The following is an 11763-nucleotide window of genomic DNA, read 5'->3' on the forward strand; positions in this document are numbered from 1 at the left end:
AAAAAGAGAGAGAGAGAACACCACAGCAAAAAAAAAAAAAAAAAAAAAAAAAAAAAAAACAAAACAAAATAAAACACCATAAATTATCTCCAACATGCCAAACAACAAACATAGAAGCCGAGGTAACAAGAGCAAGGAAGATACTATGACACCCCCAAGTGAACAAGACACGCCAATGCAAGATTATGAAGATGAAGAGATAGAGGAAATGCAAGAAGCGGATCTCAAAAAATTGATAAGAACATTAACAAGTTCTCAAAAACAAATTCTTGAACTACAGAAATCCTTCATGGACAAGATAGAAAATCTCTCCCGTGAAAATGAAATATTAAGGAGGAATCAAAATGAAATGAAACAACTAGTAGAACAGGAAACTGAGATAGTGACAAAACACCACAATGAAATGAAGAACTCAATAGATCAAATGGCAAACACATTAGAGAGCCTTAAAAACAGAATGGGTGAAGCAGAAGAGAGAATATCGGACTTAGAAGACAGAGAACAGGAAAGGAAACAGTCAAATCAAAGAAAAGAAGAAGAAATCAGAAATCTAAAAAATACTGTCAGGAATCTACAGGATACTATTAAAAAACCCAACATTCGGGTTCTAGGAGTTCCTGAAGGCATGGAAAGGGAGAAAGGATTAGAAGGCCTTTTTAGTGAGATACTAGAAGAAAATTTCCCAGGTTTGGAGAAGGACAGAGACATCCTAGTACAGGAAGCTCATAGAACCCCTAATAAACATGACCAAAAGAGATCCTCACCACGACATGTTGTAATCAAACTCACCACAGTGAAACACAAAGAAAAGATCCTAAAATGTGCAAGAGAGAAACGCCAGATTACTCTCAGAGGATCTCCAATTAGACTTACAGCTGACTTCTCATCAGAAACCCTGCAAGCCAGGAGAGAATGGCGAGATATAGCCCAGGTACTAAGAGAGAAAAACTGCCAGCCCAGAATATTATATCCTGCAAAACTCTCATTTGTGAATGAAGGTGAAATAAAGACCTTTCACAGCAAACAGAAATTGAAAGAATTTGTCGCCACTCGTCCAGCCCTGCAAAAGATGCTTAAAGATGTGTTACATACAGAAACACAGAAACACGGTAACCAATATGAAAGAAGGTAAAGGAAGGAAACCTCACAGCAAAAGACCACAAGAATCTCAAACCAGATATTAGAAAATATCTTTGGCAAATGGCAGGGCAAAGTTACTCCTTCTCAATAGTCACATTGAATGTTAATGGCTTGAACTGTCCAGTTAAAAGACACCGATTGGCTGATTGGGTTAAGGAACAAAACCCATCTTTTTGCTGCTTACAAGAAACTCACCTTTCCAACAATGATCCATACAGACTGAAAGTGAAAGGCTGGAAAAAGATATACCATGCCAACAGAAATGAAAAAAGAGCGGGCGTAGCCATCTTAATATCGGACAACATAAACTTTACCACAAAAACTGTCAGGAGAGACAAAGAGGGGCACTATTTATTGATTAAGGGATCCATTCAACAGGAAGATATAACAATTATCAATGTATATGCACCTAATCACAGGGCACCAGCTTATTTAAAAGACTTGTTAAGGGACTTAAAGGGAGACTTAGACCCCAATACAATAGTACTGGGGGACTTCAATACTCCACTCTCAGAGATAGACAGATCAACAGGACAGAAGATCAACAAGGAGACAGCAGATTTAAATGACACTATGCCCAAATGGATCTAACAGATATCTACAGAACATTTTATCCTACATCTAAGGACTTTACATTCTTCTCAGCAGTACATGGAACCTTCTCTAGGATTGACCACATACTAGGCCATAAAGCAAGTCTCAGCAAATTCAAAAGAATTAGAATCATACCATGCAGCTTCTCAGACCACAAAGGAATGAAATTGGAAATTAGCAACCCGGGAATCCCCAGAGCACGTGCAAACACATGGAGATTGAACAACATGCTCCTGAATGAACAATGGGTCATAGAAGAAATTAAAAGAGAAATCAAAATTTTTCTGGAAGTAAATGAGGATAACAGCACAACATACCAAAACCTATGGGATACAACAAAAGCAGTGTTAAGAGGAAAATTTATATCAATAGGTGCCTACATCAAGAAATTGGAGAGGCACCAAATAGATGAGCTTTCAAGTCATCTCAAGGATCTAGAAAATCTGTAGCAAACAAAACCCAAACCCAGTAGAAGAAGGGAAATAATTAAAATCAAAGAAGAAATCAACAGGATTGAATCCAAAAAAAACATTACAAAAAATCAGCCAAACGAGGAGCTGGTTTTTTGAAAAAATAAACAAAATTGACACCCCATTGGCCCAACTAACTAAAAAAAGAAGAGAAAAGACCCAAATCAATAGGATCAGAGATGAAAAAGGAAACATAACAACAGACACCACAGAAATAAAAAGAATCATCAGAAATTACTACAAGGACTTGTATGCCAGCAAACAGGAAAATCTATCAGAAATGGACAGATTCTTGGACACATACAACCTACCTGAATTGAGCCAGGAAGACATAGAAAACCTAAACAGACCAATAACTGACACAGAAATTGAAACAGTAATAAAGGCCCTCCCAACAAAGAAAAGCCCAGGGCCAGATGGATTCACTGCTGAGTTCTACCAGACATTTAGAGAAGAACTAACTCCAATTCTTCTCAAACTATTCAGAACAATCGAAAAAGAGGGAATCCTCCCAAATTCATTCTATGAAGCCAGCATCACCTTAATTCCTAAGCCGGAAAAAGATGCAGCATTGAAAGAGAATTACAGACCAATATCCCTGATGAACATAGATGCAAAAATCCTCAATAAAATTCTGGCCAATAGAATGCAACAACACATCAGAAAGATCATCCACCCAGACCAAGTGGGATTTATCCCTGGTATGCAAGAATGGTTCAACGTCCGCAAAACAATCAACGTAATACTCTACATTAACAGGCTGCAGAAGAAAAACCATATGATTCTCTCAATAGACGCAGAGAAAGCATTTGATAAAATACAACACCCTTTCATGATGAAAACTCTAAGCAAACTGGGTATGGAAGGAACATTCCTCAATACAATCAAAGTGATTCATGAAAAACCCACACCCAACATCCTATTGAATGGGGAAAAGTTGGAAGCATTTCCACTGAGATCTGGTACCAGACAGGGATGCCCACTCTCACCACTGCTATTCAATATAGTTCTGGAAGTTTTAGCCAGAGCTATTAGGCAAGAAAAAGGAATTAAAGGGATACAAATCGGGAAGGAAGAACTCAAACTATCCCTCTTTGCAGATGATATGATTCTTTATTTAGGGGACCCAAAGAACTCTACTAAGAGACTACTGGAACTCATCGAAGAGTTTGGCAAAGTAGCAGGATATAAAATCAATGCACAAAAATCAACAGCCTTTGTATACACAGGCAATGCCACGGCTGAGGAAGAACTTCTAAGATAAATCCCATTCACAATAGCTACAAAAACAATCAAATACCTTGGAATAAACTTAACCAAGGACATTAAAGATCTCTACGATGAAAACTACAAAACCTTAAAGAAAGAAATAGAAGAGGATACCAAAAAATGGAGAAATCTTCCATGCTCATGGACTGGAAGAATCAATATCATCAAAATGTCTATTCTCCCAAAAGCAATTTATACATTCAATGCAATACCAATCAAGATACCAAAGACATTCTTCTCAGATCTGGAAAAAATGATGCTGAAATTCATATGGAGACACAGAAGACCTCGAATAGCCAAAGCAATCTAGTACAACAAAAACAAAGCCGGAGGCATCACAATTCCAGATTTCAGGGCATACTACAGGGCAGTTGTTATCAAAACAGCATGGTACTGGTACAGAAACAGATGGATAGACCAATGGAACAGAATAGAAACACCAGAAATCAATCCAAACATCTACAGCCAACTTATATTTGATCAAAGATCCAAAACTCATCCCTGGAATAAGGACAGCCTATTCAATAAATGGTGCTGGGAAAATTGGATTTCCATGTGCAGAAGCTTGAAGCAAGACCCATAACTTTCACCTTACACAAAAATTCACTCAACGTGGATTAAAGACTTAAATCTACGACCCGAAACCATCAAATTATTAGAGAGCATTGGAGAAACCCTGCAAGATATAGGCACAGGCAAAGACTTCTTGGAAAAGACCCCAGGAGCACAGGCAGTCAAAACCAAAATTAACATTTGGGATTGCATCAAATTGAGAAGTTTCTGTACTTCAAAAGAAATAGTCAGGAAAGTGAAGAGGCAACCGACAGAATGGGAAAAAATATTTGCAAACTATACTACAGATAAAGGGTTGATAACCAGAATCTACAAAGAAATCAAGAAAATCCACAACAACAGAACAAACAACCCACTGAAGAGATGGGCCAAGGACCTCAATAGACATTTTTCAAAAGAGGAAATCCAAATGGCCAACAGACACATGAAAAAATGTTCAAGATCACTAGCAATCAGAGAAATGCAAATCAAAACCACAATGAGGTTTCACCTCACCCCGGTGAGAATGGCTCACATCCAGAAATCTACCAACAACAGATGCTGGAGAGGATGTGGGGAAAAAGGGACACTAACCCACTGTTGGTGGGAATGCAAACTGGTTAAGCCACTATGGAAGTCAGTCTGGAGATTCCTCAGAAACCTGAACATAACCCTACCATACAACCCAGCCATCCCACTCCTTGGAATTTACCCAAAGGAAATTAATCTGACTAATAAAAAAGCCATCTGCACATTAATGTTTATTGCAGCTCAATTCACAATAGCTAAGACCTGGAACCAACCCAAATGCCCATCAACAGTAGACTGGATAAAGAAATTATGGGACATATACTCCATAGAATACTATACAGCAGTAAGGAAAAATGAAGCCCAGTCATTTGCAACAAGATGGAGATATCTGGAAAGCATCATGCTGAGTGAATTAAGCCAGTCCCAAAGAGACAAATATCATTTGTTTTCCCTGATCGGTGACAACTGAGCACCAAAGGGGAAACCTGTTGAAGTGAAATGGACACTATAAGAAACAATGACCTGATCAGCTTTTGTCCTGACTCTAGATGTACAATGTAATACTTTATCCTTTTTAGTATTTGTTGTTGTTGTTGTTGTTGTTGTTCTAGTACTAGTGGTTGAACTCAGTAATTAACACACAATTATTCTTAGGTGTTTAAATTTTAACTGAAAAGTGATCCCTGTTAAATTTCAGAGTGGAAAAAGAGAGGGAGGAGATGCACAATTTGGGACATGTACAATCAGTCTTGCCCCAAATGATGGAGTTAGAAATGTGCCAGGGGATTCCAATACAATCCCATCAAGGTGGCATGTACCAATGCCATCTCACTAGTCCAAGTGATCAATTTCAGTACACATTCGATGGCTTGGATAGGTCTAAGAAACAAAGGGATCACACAAACAAGACAAGTGTCTGCTAATACTAACTGATAGAATCAAAAAGGGAGACAAAGATCCAGCATGGGAAGTGGGATACACAGCAGACTCATAGAATGGCAGATGTCCTAAACAACACTCTGGCCTCAGAATCAGCCTTAAGGCATTCGGACCTGGCTGAAGAGCCCATGAGAGTATTGTAGGCATGGAAAGCCAAGATACCATGGAAAAGAAAAAAAAGAAGAAGACCTAAATGAAAGATCTCTGTGAGTGAGATCCCAGTGGAAAGAACGGGGCCATCAAAGAAGGAGGTACCTTTCTCTGAAGGGAGGAGTGAACTTCCACTTTGACTGTGACCCTATCGGAATAAGATCAAAGTCAGCGAACCCCAAAGGCTTTCATAGCCCTGGCAACTCATGACTAGAGCCTAGGGAGATTACTGACGCCATGAACAGGAGTGTCAAATTGTTAAGTCAGCAACAGGAGTCACTGTGTACTTACATCCCATGTGGGATCTGTCCTTAATGTGTTGTCTAATGTGCAGTGATGCTATAACTAGTACTGAAACAGTATTTTTACACTTTGTGTTTCTGCGTGGGTACAAACTGATGAGATCTTTACTAATTATATACTGAATCGATCTTCTGTATATAAAGATAATTGGAAATGAAAAAAAAAACCTGGTGTTAAATTGGAAACGGCATAGAAAATTAATTAATTTTTAAAAAATATTATGTAGGATTTCTGCCTTTAGTGTGCTGTACACTCTTATTTAATGCTATAACTAGTACTCCAACAGTATTTTTTTTTTTCACTTTGTGTTGCTATATGGGGGCAAACTGTTGAAATCGTTACCTAATATATACTAAACTGATCTTTTGTATATAAAGAGAATTGAAAATAAATCATGATGTGATTGGAAGGGGAGAGGGAGTGGGAAAGGGGAGGGTTGTGGGTGGGAGGGAAGTTTTGGGAGGGGGAAGCCATTGTAACCCATAAGCTGTACTTTGGAAATTTATATTCATTAAATAAAATTTTAATAAAAAATAAACTTCAATAACAGTTCTTTTTTAAAGATTGGTTTATTTATTTACTTTTAAGTTTTTTTTTTAATATTTGTTTATTTCAAAGGCAGAGTTACAGAGAGGCAGAGGCAGAGAGAGAGGTCTTCAATCTGCTGGTTCACTCCCCAGATGGCCACAACAGCCGGAATTAGGTCAATCTGAAGCCAGGAGCCAGGATCTTTCTCCGGGTCTCCCATGTGGGCACTTGGGCCATCTTCTACTGCTTTCCCAGGCCAAAGCAGAGAGCCAGATCGGAATAGAGCAGCCGAGACTCAAACCAGCTCCCATATGGGATGCCAGCACTGCAGGCAGTGGCTTTACCTGCTACCCCACAGTGCTGGCTCCTCAATAACATTTATGATATCAAAATTATTAATGCAACATTTTTGAAAGAACAGTTTAAAAAGTACAAGACCTACTTGTGCTTATAGGATTTTATCATTTTCCTGGAAACCTAACACAGTTCCTGGCAGAGTATAAGCCCTTAAGTATATGAGTCTTTTCTTTTTGTAAGATTTATTTATTTATTTGAAAGGCAGAGTTACAGAGGGGAGCGGGGAGAGACAGAGAGAGAAATCTTCCATCTGCCAGTTCACTCCCCAGATAGCCGCAATGACCAGGGATGGGCCAGGCCGAAGCCAGGAGCCAGGAGCTTCACCCAGGTCCCCTACATGGGCGCAGGGGTCCAAGGACTTGGGCCATCTTCCCCTGCTTTCCCAGGCATTAGCAAGAGCTGGACTTGAGGTGGAACAGCTGGGACACGAACTGGAGCCCATATGGGATGCCAGTATCATATGCTATTGCATTACCCACTATGCCACAATGCTAGCTCACCTCCCACCCACCTCTCCCTTTTTTCAAGATTTTTTTTGTTTTGTTTTGTTTGAAAATCAAAGTTACAGAGAAACAGGGAAAGACAGAGAGAAAGAGAGAGGTATATGAGGCTAATTAAGATTTTGGAATTAAAACCCCAGGAATAAGAATAGCACAGTCGGTTGTGCAATAACCCCCCGTGCCCACCCCAAATGCTTGTGCATACCAAACCCTGGGATCTACAAATGAATGTTCCCTTATATGAAATAGGGACTTTGCAGCTGTGATTAGATTGAGAATCTTTGGGATTAGGCTTGTCCCAGATTACTGTGGTTGGCGTAGTGTAACAGAACGTTCCTTAGAAGTGATCTTCAAGAAGAATCAAAAGCAGAGGAGAAAGTGGTGTGATGATGGAATCAGGGATTGTAGTAATGCACTTCAGTGCGTAAACTAAGAAACACAGATGGCTACCAGAATTGCGAAAAGACAAGACCACTGGTACTGCCCTAAGCCTTAGGAAGGAGTCAGCCCTACTGACTGAGCTTAGTGAAACTGACTTTCAACTTAAAGACAAATAAAAATGTTTTGCTAAATCTGTGCTAATTTATCACAGTGGCAATAGAAAACTAAGAGAGAGAGAGAGAGAGAGAGAGAGAGAGAGAGCACCCTGAAGATGGCAGAGATAAAACCCTAGGGAAGATCCACCTTTAGAAATAAGGGCAGGGGGCCGGTGCTATGGCATAGCAGGTAAAGCCACCACCTGCAGTGCCTGCATCCCATATGGGTGCCAGCTTGAGTCCTGGCTGCTCCACTTTCTATCCAGCTCTCTGTTATGGCCTAGGAAAGCAGTGGAAGATGGCTCAAGTCCTTGGGCCCTTGCATCCACGAGGGAAACCCGGAGGAAGCTCCTGGTTATTGGCTTTGGATGGGTGCAGCTCTGGCTGTTGTGGCCATTTGAGGAGTGAACCAGTGGATGGAAAACCTCTCTTTCTCTTTGCCTCTCCTTCTCTCTCTGTGTAACTCTGATTTTAACAAATTTTTTTTAAAAGAAATAATGGCAGCAGAATGAACTAGTCAGAATACACCAGAGAACAAAACAGGGAGGAAGTGGAATCACAGTACCTAAGACAGATTACAGTTCCAGGAGAATAGATCTTGTTCTTCAGCATGGTTAGAGTCCCTGGGGTCTATCCTGGATAAGGAGAGCAGGTGAAACAGGAGGAGCTGGCAGACTAGAGACTTGGAGTCTGAGTAACTAGAGGTTGGCAGGGTGACAGGAGACTGAGAGCAGTGGGAGCACCGGGTCAAGACATCTGGATGGTAAGGGCTGTTGCTATGTGACATACATTATTAAAGCGTAAGATTTTGAAGGTGGATGGTAATTTGGCATGGAAAATGATGTAGTGACCAGGATCTGATAGGATATTATCTTTGTTCAAATTTTTCATTTTCTTCAGTATAGTGTGGGTGACACTACACTGCTTTTTCTGTGATCCACCCTTTCTCACCTCCAAACTGCAGTCTAGGTACCATATTATCTAGCCAATGTTCTGTAGACCTAGGAAGTTCCTGGCCAGCTGGGAGGCGGGGAGGTGGGCATGCACCTGGGAGGGCTCAGATGCTGAGGGATGCGGGCTGTGCAGCAGCTCTGCACACCACTCTCTCCTTTGCCAGCCTTCAGGGTTCACTTCTCCTGGAGGAGGAAGCTGCCAAGGAGGTGTCTTTCACTGTGCATCCCAAGATGCATAGATCCCTTCTGTCTGTCAGCGGAGCCTTGCAGTTCAGTGTCCCTGACTGCATTCACATCTCCCTGGAGCCCTCTCCCCTAGTGTTGAATCATCAGGTAACAGTTGACTGAGAACATCTTTCATATAACATCAGGGAGTACTGACAGGCTCTTGCTGAGGGTGGGGTCATGGTTGGAAGCTGAGCTCTTTGTGTGTACTTCTTCCTTCTTCTCCAGAATCATGATTGCTTCCTTTGCGCTGGTTTATTCACTTGCAATATGTTTTTCTCTTGTTTTGTTTGGCAGCTGTTGCTACTGTCTTACCGTTGATTTGTTTTTCTCTTTTCTTTGCTCATTTTATTAAATTCTATGGGAGGGGAATTAAATGTTGTAGTCCACCATCTTGACCTGACCTGGAAGATTATCACCAGTAATAGTTCAGTGGCTTCTTTTACTCATTATGTAGAGGAAAAAAAGTCTGTCTACAAAAATGATATTTCAGATGTAGGGTTATTTGTATGGAGTTGAGTTTATTACAGATAGTGCTAGAACTAACTTGTGTTTTTAATTTCCCCAAAATGCCTTGATTGTGTGGCGATAAGAGCAATAAATATCAAATATAAATAAGTACTTGCATCTTACAACTAATTTATAAATATTTTACATGTACTGTGACCATATTTATTTATACACAGATAATACATAGTCAGACCATCTGTACCTATGAAAACTGTTGACCATATAAAGTTCTAATTCATAGGCATAAGATGTTTCTTCTTATTGCTTTATTTTCCTTGGTATCCTTTCCTGTAATTATTTTCTTAACTCATGGCAGTCAGTTCTGCTTTAAGGCAAAAGCCAAGGAAATGCAGCTTTTGAGTTTATGCCAGAACTTTTTCTGCTTTGGAGAAAGATAATATTTATAACTGTATATTCCGATTTTTATTAATCTAATATTCTGTTAGAAACTGTTGCTTATTCTTGCTAATTTTCACACAAGCATATATGAAACTAAAAAGCAAACAAAATACTACAATCACAATACCCACATTATATGAACAATGTCCAAGAGAATTCATGTAGATGCCAGTACTATACGCAATTTATATGTAATTCAACTCAAGATTGCTATATCATCTTCTTTAGCTGATACATCCTTGAAAAGTATGGATGTTTCAGCAAAAATTGAGTAAGAGTCAAATGAGAATATTTGACAGTCATGAGACATAACTATACTGTATAAACACACAGAGTAAATTAGATGCAAACAACGATAGTAGAAAAGAAAATTCATCTTGAAAACTAACTAACTTCTCTAAATTGAGTTAGTAAGGTGACAGTGATGCTAGAAATATCTTGTGATTTTCATCTTGCACTGCTTCCTCTCTCTTACATAAAATCATTTCTGCATATTCTAATATCTCATCAGTTCTATAAAGGAATAACCAATAAAAATTCCTTTCGTTTATTTTTGTTGTTATGAGAAGCAAAATAGCTGCAAGCCAAGTCTGATTTATTTCATTAAAATTATTTGAATTCACACCAACATGCATTAAACTGACACTGTGTGTAAACTATAAAAATTATAATTTTATTCTAGCCTCTGATTATCGATATCTGGAATTAGTAATAAGAGCAATCAGGAAGTCCAATAACTTCTAGACATCACATGTTAGCCTATGGAAAGTTCCAATGGAACAGCGGCTAATTCCAGATGTGTTTTATCTTCAGATGGATGTTTACCTTCTATTTACAAGGACGAGAAGTCATCTGAATGAAGGCTCCTCATAGAATCCAAGGTGGCTCCATCTTCCTTCATTCTCTTGGGCAATCCATTTGCCCATATTACTAACACTTTCTTAATGCATCATGAGTAAAGAGTTGCAATTTGATAAAGTTGTTTCTCTTATTATTAGGCTGTTACTCACTGTGGTAAGAATACATTAGTTCTAGTGTCTAAGTCCTACAGATAGGTAAACATTACTTCAAACAGGGCATGTATTTGTATATTTCTTCTATATCTTTTATGTAGCTGGAATATCCTTTAACATTGCAATTTATGGAAATCATACTTAGTACCTTTGTCATCTCTCCAAAATTTTTCTGTTTAGTCAAGTTACTAATAAAATGCTTAAAAAATAGACTTGCAGGAACTCTTTTAACAAGGATACTATATGTTGTCATGAGAACTGACTTGAGTTTATTACAACCTCTTCCTGAGGAGGCTAGAGAAGTCAATGTTGAAAAGCCCATCAAGGCTGGCACCTAGGTTCACTAGGCTAATCCTCTGCCTGCGCTGCCAGCACCCCGGGTTCTAGTCCCGGTCGTGGCACCTGATTCTGTCCCAGTTGCTCCTCTTCCAGTCCAGCTCTCTGCTGTGGCCCAGGAAGGCAGTGGAGGATGGCCCAAGTGCTTGGACCCTGCACCCGCTTGGGAGACCAGGAGGAAGCACCTGGCTCCTGGCTTTGGATTGGTGCAGTGCACCGGCCGTAGCGGCCATCTAGGGGGTGAACCAATGGAAGGGAGACCTTTCTCTCTCTCTCTCTCTCTCTCTCTCTCTCTCTCTCTCTCTCACTGCTAACTCTGCCTGTCAAAAAAACAAACAAAAAAAGCCCATCAACACTCTCTACTCTACCCCACTATCATTCCATAATCCAACACATTTTCCAAATTTCTCTAGGTTTATTCAATAACTAAATGGTAAATTTACCAGGCAAAATAACAG

The sequence above is a fragment of the Lepus europaeus genome, chromosome 2, assembly GCF_033115175.1.
Source record: "Lepus europaeus isolate LE1 chromosome 2, mLepTim1.pri, whole genome shotgun sequence".
NCBI classification, from domain to species: Eukaryota; Metazoa; Chordata; class Mammalia; order Lagomorpha; family Leporidae; genus Lepus; species Lepus europaeus.